At 42.0% G+C, this 8,815-nt stretch overlaps 1 long non-coding RNA gene across 1 annotated transcript; it reads right to left on the reverse strand.

Annotated features, from left to right (window-relative positions):
- Nucleotides 1-206: 206 nt before the first annotated feature.
- Nucleotides 207-4,714, reverse strand: LOC124606974. The gene is made up of 2 exons (XR_006978753.1): nt 4,542-4,714; nt 207-494 (listed from the first exon to the last, which is right to left on the reverse strand). It is a non-coding gene; the product is annotated as an uncharacterized LOC124606974 (long non-coding RNA).
- Between the last annotated feature and the right edge of the window lie 4,101 nt (nt 4,715-8,815).

Below are 8,815 nucleotides of genomic sequence, written 5' to 3' on the forward strand. Positions count from 1 at the left end.
AATTGAACATTTAGTCTGACGCTATCCACTTCATTCATACCCTGGAGTTCTCACACCTAGCTTAATTAACTGGTTGAAAAACACGGACTTTAAGGTTTAATCTTGTCTTATATCATATGTATATTGTATAAAATCATTTGCCTTATATCAACTGTATATTGTATAAAATCACCATACGATTAAATAAATAAATAAATAAATGGTAAGTTTTGTGATACAGATGTATTTATTGAAGGAAGGAAGAGAGTACAGCAGTCACTGAAGTAAGAGTTGCATCCTCATAGAAGCCGTGTCCGTGTTCAGCGGTAGTAGTAGGGGTAGCCGGCGGCGGCGTAGGGGTAGGCGGAGTAGGCGCTGACGGCGGGGTAGCCGAAGGCGCTGTAGGCGTAGGGGGCGGCGTAGGCGTAGTAGGCCTCGGCGCCCTTCAGGGTCTCCTTGGCCTTCTCCTGGGCGAACACGGCCGCCACCAGCAGCACTACGAGGAAAGAGCAGACCTGCGGACAGCGGGTGAAATACATGCAGACAGACCAACATGAAATAGAGTGAAGATATGAAGTATAACATACATTGGTATCTGACACTTCAGGCGAATGATACGAAACTTTTTTTCAGATACATTGCAGGACAGACTATCTAAAACGTCAGTTTCTAGAATTAGCTTTTATGTCATCAGAGTCGAAACACATCTGTTTTTTCTACATACACAGGGTGCATTCACAATTCGTGTTACACACTTCTAGAAGTTGTAGAGGCGCCTTAGTAGATAAAGTTTTCCATAGGAGCCAATGTACGGAAACGTCATCCAATGACGTTACACAGCGTCAAAGTTATAGGCGCCTCCGTCTGTAAATGCACGTATATATAGGGTAATTCCAAGGTGACATTATAGATTTCCTAGAATGATGGAGAGGGATAAATGTATCAATATGAGGCAGGGGTCCCTATACCATAAACGAGCGAGTCGAAAGTTATAAGCGAAAATCGTTCTGATACCTTTGACAGTGGAATACAGGTACTGGTGCTGTTGTTGCTAAAATTGTACATTAGGCAACTTACGGGAAAGGTAGTACGGGCCAAAGCAAGGGAAAAATGTCCTGTAAACTTGGGCTCTAAAATACGCAACTGTGAAACACATCTTCTCTATTGAACAAGCGCTCTTAGCTCATAAGGTATGCATTTCAGAGCCCCTGTGTACTGCAATTTCTTTTCTTGTTTTGGTCGGTACTATCACCTCTAAATGTTACCTACCCTACAGCCAGTAACAACAGTACTAGAACATGTATTGCACTGTCAGAGGTATGAAAACGATTTTTGTTTAAAACTTTCGACTCGTTCGTTTCCGGCACAGTGCCACTTACTTCAAATTGATGCATTTATCCTTATCCATCATCCTAGAACGTTTGCAACATGATCACGGAATCACCATGAATATACATACATTTAAGGCGCCGGCACCTATAACTCTGATGCTCTGTATCGTCGTTAAATGACGTTTCTGGACATGGGTTCCTATGTAAAGCGTGATCTACTAAGCCCCTCTACAGCCTCTAGAAGTTACAATTGAAAGAAAACAGCCCTCGGACACTATTTTTAACGAATTAACCGGGTTTCAACACTGCTAGGAGTGTTTTCCTCAGAATTTAAATCAAAGAATGGTCTATAACATGGTAACACAATTATGATTAAACATTTATGATACAGAGTATACATACAGAATTATCGTGAAAGAATGGTAGTACTTATATGTCATTTATAAATAATAAATATGCCAAAAGGGCATTCGTCACAAAGATATTTAAGATAAAAAATTGTGACGGCGAGCCACTAAGGGCTGCTCGTTACTTACGCGATTACAGGTTGCAAACGGACTGAGGTGCCCGCGTTAACAAATGCGGTCAGGTGAACATGTGCCAAGTTTTCTTTCAATTGTAACTATTCATGGTCTCTGAATGTGCAGCCATGTAAAAAAAATTGCCTCTAGAAGTGTGTAACGTAAGTTATAAAACATCATGTATTTCAATCTCTGAGATAACAAACTGCTAGTTCTTTTGGCTACTGGTCAATGATATCCCGAGGTTCGTTCTTCGAAGAACGTATTATGAGAGCAGCTATTCTGAACTACAGAAATTAACATCCTATTATACAACAGCGGCGACCCAACCCAGCTTCATGCGAGTATGTCTCTATCGCCAAATGGTTTCTCTGGTGTAGTGCTAATTTTGTTTAAAGGTCAGTCCGTAGACTTATTAAAATTCAGAGAACAATTTAACAATTGAATATCATCACTTTCATTTACCTGAATGATTTAAGTAACAGATGCCAGGAAAGTTCTCAAGAGGCATCTCTTAATCGACATACGTCATAATAGTTCAGGCACTATACACGAAATGGTTATATATTATATATACACGTCTTCCTTGTGAATCAGACTTTAACGAAAACCGTTTCAAAACCCTTACAGAATTTCCTGAGACCAGCTTTCAAAAACACACAGCAAAGCGCAGTGGGAAACTTTATATCACGTAGGTATTAGCGAATCAAGGAGAAGAGTAGACATTGCTGTACAAATTCACCTTTTTTTACTCATAAAATGTAAGTCCCACTAACAGCCACGATCCAGATATCTGAGTCGCTTAACTCCTTCATGAGGTTCCTTGGATCATGACAAAATAATTGCGCTTTCAAGAGCTTGCTCAGAAGCATTAACGAAAAAAAATTCAATGTTTGATGCTGATAGTTAGCAGTTACGTCATCAGATAACATACATAATATACTGTGTAGTATGTGCTACTATACTTCCGAGCAGATACTTACTCCATTATCGATTTCATAGCGTCCTTAAATGGGTACGATGCTGGGTTTTAGTGATTACAAAATCGATTTTGCTTAAATATATTGTCATCATGATCTCATTCGTTAATGGGGATATATTTCGTGAATAAAGAGACGATAATAATATTCCAGATGGCTAGTTCCTATTATCTTTCGATGGAGACATGTAGTACTAAACAAAGTGCTGTTAGTTTAAGAGATTGGTACAGATTTATCCATTTGAGATTACACAAGCTGTTCATCAGCAAAGGAATATATTCACAGAAGTCTTGTCGGGAGGGGGGGGGGGGGGGGCTTATTTCTAAAGCTGGCTCACAGAATTTCTTGCCTGTCGCCCATTACTCGTCACTGAAACTACCACTCACATTTCTAGCAGACCAAAAGCAGAACGACATTATTCCACATGTTCTATGAACCAGCTGGGCACTCGCCAGAAATGAAGGAATTCTGGTTTCATAATTAGTAGGGATGGTGGTTATCGCTGAAACAATCTGTTTTAGGTGTTATCCGTTGTTTTCAACGTAAGTTTAACCTCGGTGTTAAGAACTCTCATTATGTTTATGGAATAACCGACTTCCGTTTTTTCGTACCCATTATTTCCTGTGATAAGCGTAAAAATCGAACAAAGATTGAGAAATTTTGACTCCTTCAGTTTCAAAACACATAGAATGAAAATATTAAATTAAATACGTAAATAAAAGAAAACTTTATCCTACCATTCGCTGATAATCTCGAAAAGTGATAAGTGACTGAATACTACAAAAAATGACCAATATCCTCCTGTTGATTCTAGTTTTTTGAGGACTCTGCTCAAAAATCGTGTTATAATCGAGGATCATGCCGCTATTTGGGCATTACGAATATTCAGTTCTAAAAGGTGAAGACCGAGGTTGACGAACTCTGGGTATTACGAATATTCAGTTCTAAAAGGTGAAGACCGAGGTTGAGGAACTCTATGATTCGTGTTAATAATTCGGTTTCTAGTGCTGCAAGCAGATAAAAGGTTTTGTGTAGACATGGGCTACAGACCACCTACTTTCTATTTTTATTTTAAACAATGAATGAATTGAAACTGAATGAATGAATTGTTAAGTTTTTTCCTCCTATTACTATGTCGCCAGTTTGTTGTGGCTTCCGTTTTTAATCTTTTAAAGGAAATGGAGCGTTGTAGTTCACTGGAATCGCAATTCGTAAAATGATTCTACACTAGCGGCGGTGCCATTACGCAATACAAATAACGTCCAACGACAATAGTGAGACTCTACCATACAGTCTCGCACACTGCATGCACATGCGTACCATACAATAGGACACGCCACGTGGTAGCAGGTGTGTTGCTCTCTCTGAGAAGTTTACCCCATGTATTTGTTGGTCGTTTCCATCGGCATTATTATTAAAATAGCGCTGACCGTTTTTTCCGTTTTCTGTAATTAGGCAATATTTTAAAGCAATGGAAATTTTACGAATAAAATTTACTCCGTTATCAAAAAGATTTATTTACAAACTAAAAATTTTAATAGTGCTGCTATGGCTGATTGATATTCCTGTTTTTCCTCCCGGTTATTAGGAAAACATACAGAACACACGTTATAAGCCAGATCAAACAAGTATCGAAAAAAATCAATTATTCAGAAGTAAAATACTGGTATAGGTTTTATCCGGTCGGCTTTTCCCGTCACTACTAGTGGGGAGTGATCCAGGGTACTTACGAAAGCCTTCATGGTGAGACGTGTGGGGGGAGTAGCGATGTCAGGTTGCTGCCCGGGACTCGCGGCTGCTGTGTGGACCCGGGGCCGGGGGCCGCCTTTATAGCTGCCCCGCCTGGCTCAGCCTTGGAGCTGCATTATTTTGTCTGCAGCAGGTCTTGCGCCCCGCCGGTTCAACGCACCTGTTTTGCTGTCGAGATCCCGGATACGCCACCTACTCCTGAGCAGACCAGATTTTTCAGCTGTCAAAGTGCAAAAAAGGCCAGAGGAAGAAAAGCAAAGCAATACGACTGTCACCTCTTTTTATATCTGTGCACTCAGTATGAGCTCCACTAATAACTTTGATGACACCTTTTGACCGAACAGCGTTAGTGTCTGTAATTTTTTCTTACCTGTTACTATTTTGTAATTACTTTCCTTTTTGATTTACTTTCCTTCATCAGATTTCCTCTTCTTCCATTTAGCCTACTCTTCCGTTCTACGCAATTTCTCTGTTTCTTATTGCCATTTAATCCCCTTATTGAACGTAGAAATAGCTTATATTAAATCCTAAATCAGAGGCAGATAACCAAAGAAACTTTAAATTTGACTTACTCTACTGGCCATTAAAATTGCTACACCACGAAGATGACGTCCTACAGACGCGAAATTTAACCGACAGGAAGACGATGCTGTGATATGCAAATGACTAGCTTTTCAGAGCATTCACACAAGGTTGGCGCCGGTGGCGACACTTACAACGTGCTGACATGAGGAAAGTTTCCAACCGATTTCTCATACACAAACTGCATTTGACCGGCGTTGCGTGGTGAAACGTTGTTGTGATGCCTCGTGTAAGGAGGAGAAATGCGTACCATCACGTTTCCGACTTTGATAAAGGTCGGATTGTAGCCTATCACGATTGCTGTTTATCGTATCGCGACATTGCTGTTCGCGTTGGTCGAGATCCAATGACTGTTATAAGAATATGGAATCGCTGGGTTCAGGAGGGCAATACGGAACGCCGTGCTGGACCCGAACGGCCTAGTATCACTAGCAGTCGAGATGACAGGCATCTTATCCGCATGGCTGTAACGGATCGTGCATTTACGTCTCGATCCCTGAGTCAATAGACGGGGACGTTTGCAAGACAACAACCATCTGCACGAACAGTTCGACGACGTTTGCAGCAGCATGGACTTTCAGCTCGGAGACCATGGCTGCGGTTACCCTTGACGTTGCATCATAGGCAGGAGCGCCTATGATGGTGTACTCAACGACGAACCTGAGTGCACGAATGGCAAAACGTCTTTTTTTCGAATGAACCCAGCTTCTCTTTACAGCATCATGATGGTCCCATCCGTGTTTGGCGACATCGCGGTGAACGCACATTGGAAGCGCGTATTCGTCATCGCCATACTGGCGTATCACCCGACGTGCTGGTATGGGGTACCATTGGTTACACATCTCGGTCACCTCTTGTTCGCAATGACGGCACTTTGAACAGTGGACGTTGCATTTCAGATGTGTTACGACCCGTGGCTCTACCCTTCATTCGATCCCTGCGAAACCTTACATTTCAGCAGGATAATGCACGACCACATGTTGCAGGTCCTGTACGGGCCTTTCTGGATACAGAAAATGTTCGACTGCTGCCCTGGCCAGCACATTCTCCAGATCTCTCACCAACCCATACGTCTGGTCAATGGTGAGCGAGCAACCGGCTCGTCACAATACGCCAGTCACTACTCTTGATGAAGAGTGGTATCGTGTTGAAGTTGCATGGGCAGCTGTACGTGTACACACCATCCAAGCTCTGTTGGAGTTAATACCCAGGCGTATCAAGGCCGTTATTACGGCCAGAGGCGGTTGTTCTGGGTACTGATTTCTCAGGATGTATGCACCCAAATTGCGTGAAAATGTAATCACGTGTCAGTTCTAGTATAATATATTTGTCAAGGAATACCCGTTTATCATCTGCATTTGTGCAATGGTGTAGCAATTTTAATGGTCAGTAGTGTACTTACTTATGTATGTGCACAACTTGTAATGTCCTATTTACTTCCGTGAGCGTGGTAAGTAAAAGTATCGATTCAGGCATGTGTTTTTCTTCCGTTGCACCTTAACGTATGAAAGGAAGTGTTGGTAATTAAGGACTAATACAGTAAATGTAGCAGTAGGACTAGGTTTTCTAAACCGTTTTTAATTCCTTTGCTTTGTCTTTATGATATCACTGATACATTGTTTTTTTTTTTTCTTTCCGTTATGTTTTAAGAAGTAATAATGCGAGAGATATGCAGTTTCAGAACCGTTGGTGGATATGTGGTACACTCAGAACTAGCACTGCGGAGCCTATGTTGCACGGTGTCAGCAAAGGGTCCAATAGTTCTACTCGGAAATAAATTTCGTCAGAACTGCGCTCATTCATAGAAAATTAGTAGCATAAGTAGTATAACTTAATTAAAGTAAGAAACTGAGCACTGCGAAAGGAAAGGTAACTGAAAATATTTTGTAATTGTATGAAGACTACAAGAAAAAGATATTTACGATTCATGTTTCCGAAATTTTAGGTTTACACTAATTGCTTTCTAAAGACATGGTGTTCGACAAAATCCGGTGAACCGTTCAGAGTTTGGAAATTCGTTGGTGGGTGTTACTTGTATAATTTACAGTCAGATACTAAACTTTAAACTAGTAAAGATATTGAAAATCTGATTACACCATAAGAATTGTCGTGCAAATAATGGTAATGTACATGTTCATGTTTCTTTTTAAGATATCATGATTCCTCTGGCTATTATTAATTTCTACATTAACTGCGAAATATCTGCCATTATGGTTTCACAAAGTCCGCCATCTTTGGCACCCGCGGCATACAAATCTCCTTTATCAACACAAAGCGCAGTCCTCGACACTGCGTCAACATGGAATTTCCAGCCACGCTGTCGGCCTGGACCACACGCTGGGGCTACCCCTCTTGCCCTGTCTAATGTTCGGCACCACGCGTTTGCTGACGAGCCCCGGCTTGCTGAGCAGCCCATGTGGCCACGCCAACTCCGAACTTAGAATATTTTCAGAGCGCCAAAACTCACCCGTTACCTCACAATCTACGACACCTTAGTTCGGCAAAATCTTCTGCACCACCCACTCAGCTCTTTTGAGCACTTTACGAAATGAGCCTATACAAAGACAACCCTTGACATCTACGGATTCGACACAGTTCAGATTCCGCATGGCCGCAAGTAGGCGCTAGAGCAACAGTGTAGTGCCATTCAGCTGAATGGTGTCGAGAGGTTGCCTCCCTGCAGGCACCAGGGGATCGGTCAAGGGTTGTCAGTGTTCAAGTACACTTGTAAAGTGCTCAAGAATGGTGCATGGGTGGCACTAAGGGCGTTGCCAAACTGAGCAGTCGTAGAGCAACCCATTGCCGTTTTATTTACGCGCATTTGAATTTTGCACACCCCTCTGACCACACAACAGGAGGACGCAAGCACCCTTTGCTGCTTTGGTCACCTTCAAACTTTGTCGAACGATTTTGAACAGTCCCTGGTGGACCCACCCTGTTTACCATATGAAAAATTGCGCTCATGCTACGCTCCAAAGCGAACAGATCGCGTTCAGTAAGGTTTCAGCCCATTGATATTCTTAGAGAAGGGTTGAATTGTCTGGGGAGAGTCGACAATGACATGTGGCTTCAATGACGCTCTTTATACCACCTGCTCAAGGCCTTTTCGTGTCGATTCTGAGATTCTGAGTGGGGATGTGTATGAAATGTTTTCCTCAGCAGCTCACAAGAAATCGCGGGATTTCAATGGTGTACATTGCGGATCAGACCTCAACCGCAGAGGCGTCAAGAAAAGTAGTGTTGGTGAGATGTGAATAGGAGGAGAGCGAGGGAGGCAGTCCACGGTGACCTTCTGCAGAACTTGGTGAAATTTGGGCCAATGGGACATTTGAACCCACCTTACCAGTCACATAAACATCTGAGCTCTGGCCACTTTTTTTTTTTTTCATATGTCGATACCTTGCTGTCTGAAGCGCTGCCGAGTCTGAAGATGGCCGCGCAGGGCGCCACACTTATGCCCTTTGACAGAGGCAAGTAGCAGGGGTCTTTGAGACAAATTTTACCCTTCTGTATTGCAATGGGGAAAATTAACTGCGTCTGAAAAAAGAGAGCGTTTAATTCTTTAGCGCAGTTTAGTTTAAGAACTATATAAAATTTCGCTCGTTGTAACATTTGTAAATGAAGACTTAGTAATATGTTCTAAATAGTCAATACATTACATGTTACTTGAATC

Source organism: Schistocerca americana, chromosome 3, assembly GCF_021461395.2.
Source record: "Schistocerca americana isolate TAMUIC-IGC-003095 chromosome 3, iqSchAmer2.1, whole genome shotgun sequence".
NCBI classification, from domain to species: domain Eukaryota; kingdom Metazoa; phylum Arthropoda; class Insecta; order Orthoptera; family Acrididae; genus Schistocerca; species Schistocerca americana.